Here is a 12,208-nt window from a genome sequence, read left to right on the forward strand (position 1 = left end):
GTAATATACACTGGTTATCATAAATTAAGGAAAAATCACAAAAATAGCGATAACTCCCTCAAAAATAATTCAAACTGTGTAAAGTTTGAATATGTTGCCAAGTAAGAGTAGCTGAGTAAAACTGTGATATGCAAATTAGGTGCTGCTTTCGGAATACGTCATCTACGAGGAGCATAAATATCCATGTTTGAGAGCAAGCCCACATATTTCATTGTGATAGTGACATCAGAAATCTGAGATAGCCAATTCGTAACAATGACCTCCAGGCATCATTTGCCTGCAGAAATGCGATGGAGAGCCATTGGGAGACTAGAGGCAGGACAAAGTCAAACAGAAGTGGACAGATGGCTAAATGTGAGTCCTTCTGTGGTTCATAGACTTTGGAGGCAATTTCAAACCACAGATTCGGTTATCTAGGAGGTTCAGCCAAGGATGGCCAACTGCTACGACGAGCGTCGATGACCGATATTTGACATTATGTGCACGCAGGAATAGAACCGCTACTCCGATTCTTCTTATATCCTCCCTTGCTGTAGCCACCGGAAGGTTGGTGTCAACGTCAACTGTGCGTAGAAGGCTTCACAAAGGTGGTCTGTATGCGAGGCGACCAGCCATTTGCGTGCCACTCACGTCACGCCATAGGAGGGACCGTTTGCAGTGGGCATGACAACATGTCCGCTGGACAATGGAGGGCTGTTCTCTTTACGGATGAGTCCAGGTTTAGTCAAGAAAGCAATAGCAAGCGTTATTTAATATGGAGAGAATCTGGAACCCGTTATCATCCGTGAAAGAGATGCATACGGAAGAGGCAGTGTCTGTGTTTGGGGAGGCATCTCTTTGGCCGGACGCACAGACCTCCATGTCTTTCCAACGGGAAACCGTGAATGCGCAAGTTTGCAGAGATGACGTCCTTGATGTTTATGTGCGTCCATATGCCGGGGCTATAGGGCATGCTTTCCTGTTGCAGGACGATAACGCAAGACCACACAGGGCTCGCATCGTAGATGATTATCTTCAACAGGAAACAAATATGCGCATGGAGTGACCAGCTCGATCTCCGGACTTGAATCCTATCGAGCACGTTTGGGATGCTTTAGGGAGACGTCTAGCTGCTCTCAATCCGCCCCCTCAGACCCTTGTCGCGCTTGCTACTGCTTTGCAAGAGCAGTGACTCTCGCTTCTTATGGAACTGATAGACCGCGTAATTAAAAGCATCACACATCGCTGTATGTATTGTATTGTTTCTAGAGGCAATTATATTCCATATTGAAGGTACTTTTCTTATAGCAAACTGATACCTTCGATTTGTTCATTTTATACATGTGCTAATTTCTATACTACCATATTCGTCTGGTAATTTCTTTTCATGTTATTTGATACCTTACTATGTGTTGTATATTTTGGGTAAGTTTCATTAAATTCTACATGTAACTTTTTCAGTAATCGTGATTTTTGTGATTTTTCCTTAATTTATGATAACCAGTATATATTCCGCGTTATTAATTCAAAAATATACTGTTCTGTATTATCAAAAATAATGTTCCTATGAATTGCCATATTTCGTAATCATATTATTGAAATACTTATTTGCTCTCACAGATAAATTCATGCCTGATTGCTAGATTATTTCAGAGTAGATGTATTTGTTTTCAACCCAGTCGTCAATCTGTGCAGGTATCTGCACAGACCCAAATTAAAATTAAGAATAAAGGGGCTATGCCAAAATCAAAACTAGTAGTTTGCTTTCATATTTTATATCTTATGCACACATGTATACATGTAAGCTATAACAAAATACGATAGCTGCTTTAAAATTAATTGGCGACCTCAAAATTAATATTTCTAGATTTGGTGCTCTCTCCCTAAATTCATCTGTTCTCCCAAATTCGAGATTTTTCTACGTTATGTAACGTTACTTGAAAAGGGGCAACTAAAACTAGCCAATCATAGATTAGCTGAACTTGTACATCAAACTTGGTATAAATACCCCTGGCAGTTAATTACGTCATTATTCTTTTGTTACATTCCTTTCTCTAGCTTCCGTTTTTGCTAACGTATTATCTGCTAAAATGATATCGCCCCATTAACCTGTATAAAATTGTATATAAGAAATTATCGTAACTGCTATGATTAAAGAGTAAATTGTCTACAAGGAATTATTCTAGTGTGCCTGCAAATCTGCAAATAAAGATGATTAATTGGCTGAATCTAGTTTGGTATCCGTTTGGCTCATCGCATAAGGCTGCGTTCAGACGACGACTTAAATGTCACAAAGGCATAGTCACAAGGAATAAAATGCGGGAATTTTGTTCACACCTGCGACACAGGGTCTAAGCCGCACCCACTTAGAGAAGCTAAATTTGAGCATGAGTGGATGTGTCTACAGCCTTCCCGCTCTGTTTTCCCATTCAGTTTCGCGTGTTCGCTCTGACTGTTCGACGCTTCTCCCAAGTCGGCATAAAGTTGAAAACTTCGAACTTTATGCCAAGAGCCCTAAACCAGATTTTGTGACGTAGCACAGATTGCTTGCCTGGTAACGCAGTTCGGCTTAAACCACTTATGCCCTTTATACCGTCGTCTGAACGCAGCTTAATACACTTCTTACTCCGTAACACGACTTACAAACTATCGAACAGACCTGGGCTTAGTATTACACTATATAAACAGTAATTACTATTATAGTACACAAGGTCTGTTCTAAATATAGGCAGCAAGTCGCCTTGAGTATCTATTTGAGCGAGCTAAGTTGTTCTGTCATAAATAAAAGTATCTTTCATTTTGAATTAGAAATATGTTTAATTTATACAGTGGCAAGAATTGTACTTACAACCCAGGGTGCTGAAAATGCTGTAGCCGGGCTACCTGCCAAGCTTTCACTTATCAGTCGATGTCCTCATAAGTAAGACATTTATTTGCCAGCAGTATAGTCTTGCGATCTATGTTATATGGTCTCTCTGGAAACTGCGAAAAGCCGAATTCCGCAACTGATTTTTTTATATGCTTGTGTACCTTTGAAAGTTTCATAATAATTGTTGTCGGCAGGTAAGATAATTTTTTTTATTAGTGTGAGTTTATTATCTTATGGAATAAGCAAAATTAAATGAAAAAAACACTGTTATAATGCAGGTGACAAAATCGATCTAACTAATGATATAAAGCATATGACATCCGACAAAGATTCTGTGAAGTATTATATTGCATGTAAATGTTAATTACTGATTTATAAACAATACAGACACGAAGTAAAACTTTTTATCAAGGAGAAGTACAGGTAGCCGTCCTACAACACGGCATCCTGAAACACGGTTTCGCTATAACACGAATCATAAATTGCGTGAACCCTCCTACAACACGGCATCCTGAAACACGGTTTCGCTATAACACGAATCATAAATTGCGTGAACCCTCCTACAACACGGCATCCTGTAACACGATTTTGCTCTAACACGATAAGAAATTGCCCTAGCTATCTCAAGAAATTTAACGAAATCCGCACGAAATTTTTCCATATTTCAGCAAAGGACCAACATAGTCCACTTTGAAGACGGTGGCCGAATATAGGCCAGATTTGGAGGGTCTCAAAAAAAAAAAAAAAAAGGCTCTGACTCATATATCGGTCAGAGACATTCTGCCCTCTCACCGTACAAAGTGCGGGGATAGTCATTGTCTGACAACCCTCCCTGCAACTGGTCCGATGGCCTTCACCCTAGTCTGTTATTAAATAAACAAATTTATAAAAGCTAATTAAGAAATTTAACAAAGGCGACGCACCCTAAAGGAAAGGTTTTAGAAGAGTAGTAGTTTCACATTGAAATGGCAATTAAAGGGGTGGGACTTCCTTTTAAGTAAACCTTTCCAAACTTTTCAGTCTTTTAAAAGTTAACACATAAGAATCCTTATTTCGTAAGTCCTGCCAGATGCCTTCTAAGATCTGGTTCCCATAAGAAAAAAAGTCTTCAGGGAGAACATGGTGGAAACCGACCGTTAAAATTTTAATCGGTATCAAGGGAAAATCGTTTCCTTCCATGATCGTCAAAGTATAGCACAATAGAAATAATACGCAATCCCCAGATAACAATGCAGGAACCTCACTATCGTAGAAGATGAACGACATGAGCTCCAAAACGAAAAACCTGAGCAATCGGCTTCCAAAATTCGAATCCTCATCTACGCGGCCTGAAAACAAAAGTGTCTCACGCCGCTGGTCGTCAGTTTGTGTGGAGCCACGGTGTGTTAAAGAATAACTTTTTTGCATTAAGTTTCAGTCCCAAAATGTGTCCGATAATGATAAGAACACAAATTTTAAGAGAAAGTTTATTTCTTTACACGTAAAGATACAAATCTTGGATCGTCTTTTAAAAGGAGAAAAGGCATCTCACATTGGAAAAGTCTTAAGTTCAAAGAAGCATAAGTCCGGACTATTAAGAAAAATGAAAAAGAAATAAAAAGTGCAGTTGCTGCATGATCTTCGACATTCGCAAAACTGGCAGCTCACCGCCCCCCCCCAGGGCGCAAATAATTGAGAAGATGGAAAAGGCACTCAGCATTTGCGTTGATAATATTTGTCAAAAAAGAATTCCGTTGGATGGTAATATCATTAAACAAAAAGCACTCAAAATTTACAAGCACCTTAACATGGAGAATCCTCTGTTAACCCAGATTTTCTGGCAAGTAAAGCTTGGTTCGAAAATTTCAAGAAGCATTTTGTCATTCATAGCATAAGAATTCAAGGAGAATTTGCATTGGCCGATTATGAAACTGCTAGGACGTTTCCTGAAAAAATTCAAAATGCTATAGAAGAGCAGGGATATACAGAAAATCAAATTTTTAATGGTTGTAAATTTTTAATGACGAAACTGGGCTGTGGTGGAAAAAAATGCCCAGTAGAACCTTTATATCGAAAAAAGAAAAAACTGCACCCTGATTTAAAAGCGTCTAAAGATCGTCTAACGGTGCTTTTGTGGAGTAACACGTCGGGGGACTTTATGATAAAACCCTTGTTAGTTTACGGATCTTGAAATCCTCGTGCGCTTAAAGGCGTAAATAAAAACACCTTCCCGGTATAATGGAAAGCAAATCCAAGAGCTTGAGTTAGAAGGTATTTCTCCCGCCTTCGTAGTCTAGTGGTCAGCACGCTCGACGCGTCTTCGCGAGGTCCATGATTCGAGTCCCGGCGAGTGCATTGCTCATTTTTCACATCTCCTGCTTTCAAAAATACCACAGTGTAACTGCAAATTTATTTAAAGACTGGCTTTTAAATTTTTTGTGCGAGACATTGAACATTATTTAAAGCACAAAAATTTGAGATTCAAGGCGCTATGTCACCCACAAATGCTCCATGTCACCCACAAATTTTGAGCTTCAAAGTGCTATTACTATTAGATAATGCTGCATGTCACCCGCAAGATTTGAATCATCCCAATGTCAAAATACTGTTCCTACCACCTAACACTACTTCGTTACTCCACCCATTGGATCAATGTATTATTTATACTTTTAAAATATATTACATAAGAAGAGCTTTACAGTGGATTTTAGACGTAACCGATACAAAATCAATTAATGTAATCGAAGCTTGGAAGAAATTTTCAGTCAAGCACTGTATCGACATCATATCGTTGTAGCTGAAAGAACTGAAAACATCAACGTTACATGCGTGTTGGAAGAAGATATAGTCCTCTTCAGTTGAAATAGAAAACTTGTGTGAATCGTCAGAAATGAAATTGGTAGCATATTAGAACTTGCTAAGTCCATCGGAGGCGAAGGTTTTCTGGATATGACTATTGAGGACGTTGAAGATTTATTTGTGGAAGAAGAAATTGACGAAGCAGATTTGATGGAAATGTCATCCAAAGCTGTAAATCAGGTCGATTCTGAGGACACTATCACTTATGAAGTTTGTGCAGTTAATAATTTAACAGTAAAAAATTAAGAGATGGCTTAGCTGAAAATGTCGAGTCATTTTTCTTGAATGCAGACCCTTCCGCTGAAAGCCGAAATTCAAAAGCGAGCAGCAAAACTGTCTAGCTCCATAATCGAGAAGTTTACAATAACATGTAAAGAACTAGTAAGCTAAGTAGTAAGAACTAGTAAGTAGTTTAAGTAAAATTACAGATTTCTTAAAGAGGGAAGAAGGTGCCAGAACGTTTTTTCGGAAAGATGAAAGAAAAATTTCTGAAAATGAAAGCGATCTCATTCCACCGAAAAAACGTCCTGGGTTGATTACACTTAGCAATGTCGACAAAAAATTTAAAATTGTGTTAAATTAAAATAATATTTTTGTTTTGTACATACATTTATATTTTTAATGAAAATTAAATTTATTTATGTAGAATTAAAAACAATACTTGGTTTTAATAAGTTTTCGGAACGTAACTCCTCTTTATGTACTGGCTCTAGGTCTCGTACAACACAGTTTCATCCAACACGGCATTTTCTAGGAACCTATCTACCGTGTTATAGGAGGGTTACCTGCATGTTGGTGTTCCAAAGAAAAATATGTTGGTGTTTTAGGAAAAAGGTAAATGTTGTGTTATCATCTGTTAAGTTTAAAATTTCAACATACTTTGAAGCTCGAAGTTTTGGATGACATAAATCATATACACTTATGAATTTGGAGATTGCTTACCAATCAAGAAGAATTAATTAAAAAGAATCTAGAATGCATCAGTATTTTTATGTAAATCGCATGCTTGTTAAGGTGAATTGAACTCATTTTTTGGCTAATTTATTACGCCTGCCTGTGGAAAGTTGCTTTTTGTTGAAGTTGAAGGACCGTATGACGTTTTCATTGGTGCCATTTTGCCCTAGAAATTTCATACTTACCTCAATTAGTTGAACTCAATAATTCTAACTGTAAATTACCTATTATGCAAAGCAACTGTGAGCTAGTTTCATTTTTTAAATAAAAACTACCCAGAACACACCATAAGGAGATGGGTGTATATCAGATTCCGAATCTTGTTCTTCCTTGCAACAAAATAAACACTATGCAAGGTAATAGGCCTGTTCTTTAATTTTCGTCACAAGATCAATTCATGCCTCTTGACCTAGCTATGATAAGAAACATTGGATGAATCCTTTTTGGTCAAAATCCCCATAATATTTACAAGGCAGCAATGATAATAACTATCATTCACCTGTTTGAAATTCCAATGCTATTATATGCCTGAAGTAAATCGCTTAGTTTCATTCGCTTTTGAGAAGCCGGAGCTTTTGTTATGGCTGTAACCTCCCTTTCCTCCCTCCTGAAGAATAAATTCAGCGTGTTCATTTTCGTACTTGAGAATGAAGAAAGGTCTATGGTTTGTTCAGAAAAATGGAAAAAGGAGAGATTTCTTACAACTGAAAATTGCTCAAATTCAAATTGCTCAGTTGTAATTTCTTACAACTGAGCAATTTTAATTCGTTTCATATTTGCCTTACGCTGAAATCTGAAAAATTTTATAACTTTCGGATTGATTGCTCCCATGGCCATTTTGCTTAAAGTTTGTTTATCAGTAAAAATATCTTTCGATTGCAGACGTTTTTAGTTTCAAGCAAAGATTGAAAAATTTTATTTCGTTATGAATTTAAAATTTGGAGTAGGCTTTCAGTTCCGGGAAGTGGTGCTAACCAACTTGTTTGCGAATACCCTATAGTATCATTGAAAAATCGATTTATACGAAGTTGCAGAAATTTTTACGTGTTTCTGCTCTAATAATATAAGATTTAAAGTATATCTAAGAAATAATTATTTCTGTATCAACTGCGAAAACATCAGCTGTTGTTCTTACAGTTTCATGGGTAATATGCGCTGCACATCCGACTCCAATTAAGCCATGGTTAAGGCTTCGTTTCAGTTTAACATAAACATTATTCTCTTAAGCCTATCAGCTTCTCCAAAGTTAGAATTTGTATTATCGGCATAAAGACCAATAACTTTTTAATTATTTTCTTCAAGATAGGTAGTTAAATAGTTGCTGACAAGATCGGATGTTTCACCAGGTAAAGACTTAAATTCTAAAATTTTTACTCTAACTCCATAACTCCAGTCTATAAATCAGGGGCGTAGCTAGAAGATGGCAATGGGGGCATCTGTCCCCGGGCGCAGAATCCAAGGGGCGCCAAACTGATGTTACGACATTTTAGAATTAAATGTTATCCATCCTTGGCAAGCAATAGGGGGCGCGAAATCTTCAGTTGTCCCTGGGCGCTGAAAACCCTAGCTACGACTCTGCTATAAATTTAATCATTGGAAAAAGTTTTATTTCCTTGTGATTGGGCGCATCAGGTAAGACTGAAACAAATGAACATTTTTCTAAATCATTGTGCAATTTTTTAAGTGTAATATGAAAACATTTAGTATTCTTTTTCGCGCCACATGTAAACGTAGGCTCAAATGCCACTTGAAGCAGCCTGGATGGACAATCCATAGACCTAAAGCTATGACTGTGGCAAATAGTATGGTATGCAAAAGTACCTTCTTCTGCAGCCAGCTAATTCTTGTTCCTTATCACCCGTTTTCTCCTATTTGAAGAAATTCCTTAATGATCATCTAGATGCAACAGCAGAGTTTGACATTTCATGTTTATTACTATTTAGATGAAGTTTAATATCTACACGTCCACCATCGCTTATTGAAAATTTTGAAGAACATGTATATATCGGAATCGCTTATACTAGTTTTTTCAATAAACGGGTATTCTTTCTGTAGAATTTCGTTAAATGTACAATTCCTTTTTCTCTTGAAACCATTACTAAAAAAATTATCCATGATAAAAATAAATAATGAATCAAACTGCAGTAAAACATATCCTTAGCATATATGTAATGCACCGTCCGATAATAAATCGTTGGCAAACAGAACGTCCTTACACGTCCTTTGCTTTGGCCATTTTTTTTTTTTTTTTTTTTTTTTTTAAATTTTAACTCTTATACAAAATCAAAATGGCGATGATCTACAATGAAATTTCAACAAATGAAAAGGAATTATTTTTAGATGCCGAGTAATAATATGTCAGCAGATAATACACACTGACGTATGAAATCCAACGTTGATAATTAAAAAATATATGTATGTAAAATATAAAAAATAGGACTGATCTTCCCCCTAGACCAGTGCTTTCGAGAACATTCGAGCCTATTACGTAACTGCTTCTATAAATAGAGAACTCGCGCCATTTTGTGTGGGAGACTGCTTCTGCCGTTAAGAACTATGCTGCTGCTCGCATCTGCCTCCCTTTGTTAGAATACTATGACGCACTGAATTTAATCTTATTTAGTAAAGAATGATAATATGCCTTTTGAATTGAATAAAGATATGGAGCTATAAATTTAAATTCTTCTGTGTCGTCCTTGAATTGCAAAGCTTCACTCATGTGCCCGACCGCCAAAATATTACATGCATATATTATAAATTCAAATCACAATCGAATTAATATATCAATTAAAAAGTGTAGTGCTCTCTGTAAATGAAAGTCTGAACTGCAGCTGTGAGCTGTGATAAAAAATTGCGTGTATGCTGGAGGTTGAATACAAGAATGAGAAATAGAATTCCTCCACTGTAAATTTTCTAAGGCGAGAATCCCCTTAGTTGTGGAATCCCATGTTTTATGCGGCCGGTATGGCGCGCGTCTCTTAACTTATATTATCCGTTTGCAATCTACACTAATTAAACAAATATATGCATTTTAAAATTTTACGTTCTCCCGCTACTGTTTTTCTAAACACTACTGTTCACACACTCACACTACCATACGTACATAATACGTATGGTTACCTTGTACATAATACATCTCCATAGTTTTCAGAAGATGACAAATATTTGGTTTTTTTATTTAATTTAACAACTTAAACTAGGAAAATTACTTTCTTCATTAAATATATCGCCCCCTGAAATAAAAATAGAATTTTTATATATTTTGGTTAAAGTGTGTCGCCTGATATGATCTACGATAATTTTGATCATTTTGAAAAACACTTCAGGTAATTCACTGCTTAAACAGAAACAGTCGATCTACGGCTTATGTTTGGAATATATAAAATTGTACTATCTTTTTTAGACATCTTGTTAACTCTCACAAATGCTTCAGGTACAGTGTTGCCAGATCGTGAGATTTTTCGCAAATTCGCGACTTTTGATAAACTTGTGCTACTAAAATTTTAGTATTTGCGAGTTTGCGACATCCATCATTTCCTTATGCTAATTTTTGCGACTTCAAAAATTTTTTTAATAAATCGTATAATGCTTTGATGTTAAAATAATGTCTCAATTAAAAATAATTTATCTATATATAAAAAAACTGTTTATTTAGGCTTAAATAGAAGTTGGCATCTGGCAATCTTGTTTACATGTGGGCTTTCCTTTTCAAGGCTGCATAGCCTAACGCTGGTGTAACGAGAAGTGGGTAAGGAGAAAAGGAAAACGTGGAAAAGAAAGAAAAAAAACTGCTTCAGGACCTCTCACCTTTCCATCCTCGTCCCCCGTGCGTTTTGTTTTTAAGTCAGCTCCCCCCCCCCCCAGTTCTATGGTAATAACGAATCGAACAAAAGAACTTGCAGCTTGCGCGCCGACACAGAAGTACCCAGACACAGAAATGAAATTCATTCTCTTGATTTATAACATTGCTAAGAACTATGCAATGGAAATGTATTAAAACTCAAAGCAACGTCATTTTTCTGAGTGACGCAAATAAATTTAACAGTGAAAGAACAAGGCTATCATAAGTAATCAGAATCTGAAATAAATCGACCACGCAGAACGGAAATAGAATGGAATATAGTAACTTAACGGAACCAATAGACAGTAAATTCCATGGCTGGCTGTGAGTTAATTCTATGGACCTTATAACAAAGAGACCAACCCAAATGGGTTTTCTCCCTCGTCTGACGCGTTCCCGGCTGTCACCTTGATCACATCCGGAGGAGTACGGACGACTTGCAGAAATTTAACAGTGGTTGCCTATTGCAGCGTGTATAATTGTCCAGAAGAAGCTGGTTGTAGCGCCTCATTTCACAAAATAGAATTTCTACATATTTTGATTTTTGAAACTGAGATTGATTTTTAACAATTTAACATATTTATCAAGCATCATTATCGTTCCAAATAATTATAAAGCTACTACATGCTTTCAGGTCTGGATATTTTTTTAGCTTTTCATATGCTGTAAGGAAATTTGTAACTACTACTTTTAGAAAATAATATTTTAAATCTGAACTAATATAAAATTTCAAACAAGCAATTATATGCTTTTTATTGGTGTAAATAAGTAAAAAATACTAAAATATTTCAAAACGAATTTTTGAATGTTTTGTTTAAAATTCTAAATTGTGTTGCTTTTTTTAAATTATAGATGTGTATTAGAGCATAAATTCTATAAAGGAATTTTATTCCAATTATATTTCATAATACATCATAGTGATAAACACTTTTGACATCTTAATTTTTATACATTTAATTCTAATATTAAAATTGTATTTAACCGTAATAATTAATTTTGCTTGTATTTTATAGTGATTATTTCTTAAATTTATTATTAGTTATGCATAGGATTTTTTTATTTACTGTTAATTCAATTTATTAGCTCGAAGCGGCATTTTGCGATGTTTCACTATAAATGTCCGTGTCTCCTTGCAAATTGTTGTTACCAAATATTATCGCCCTGTATTATATGTAAAAAAATATGTAAAGAAATTAAATAATGAAGAATCTGCATGAATACATGTATGTTTCTTGCACTGTGATAGAAGCGACGGATTCTAGAGCCATAAAATTTTGAATAATGTAATCCTCCACCCGAGCATGGGCATCTGGACGGCCGAATTTCGAATTTATTTTAATCTATTTCATATTTTGTAAAACTTTAACGAATTTTTGATTAACAAATTCAACGAGTTCAAAGCGAGCAATCGTAACACTGTACGGAAAATAACATTTTTATCTCCAGTGCGGAAATTCTAAAGATATGCGGTTTTCAAATGTATGTGGTTTACGGGCGAAGAACATGATATTCAATAAATATAGCTAACACAGAAAACAATAAAAAAAAAAGTTCCTTTTGGACGTAATATAAAATCTGAGTGCTTCTAGATTTTATTTTATCTTATTTTTTTTTTCTTTATTACACTCAGAAAATTTTATGCTGCGAATTTTATAAATTACTAAAATAAATAACCCACTTTAATCTTAATAATTTAATGATGATATAATCAAATGAATAATCGTTTT

The sequence above is a fragment of the Stegodyphus dumicola genome, chromosome 1, assembly GCF_044657685.1.
Source record: "Stegodyphus dumicola isolate Sdum_Otavi_A_Nest chromosome 1, ASM4465768v1".
Taxonomy (NCBI): Eukaryota; Metazoa; Arthropoda; class Arachnida; order Araneae; family Eresidae; genus Stegodyphus; species Stegodyphus dumicola.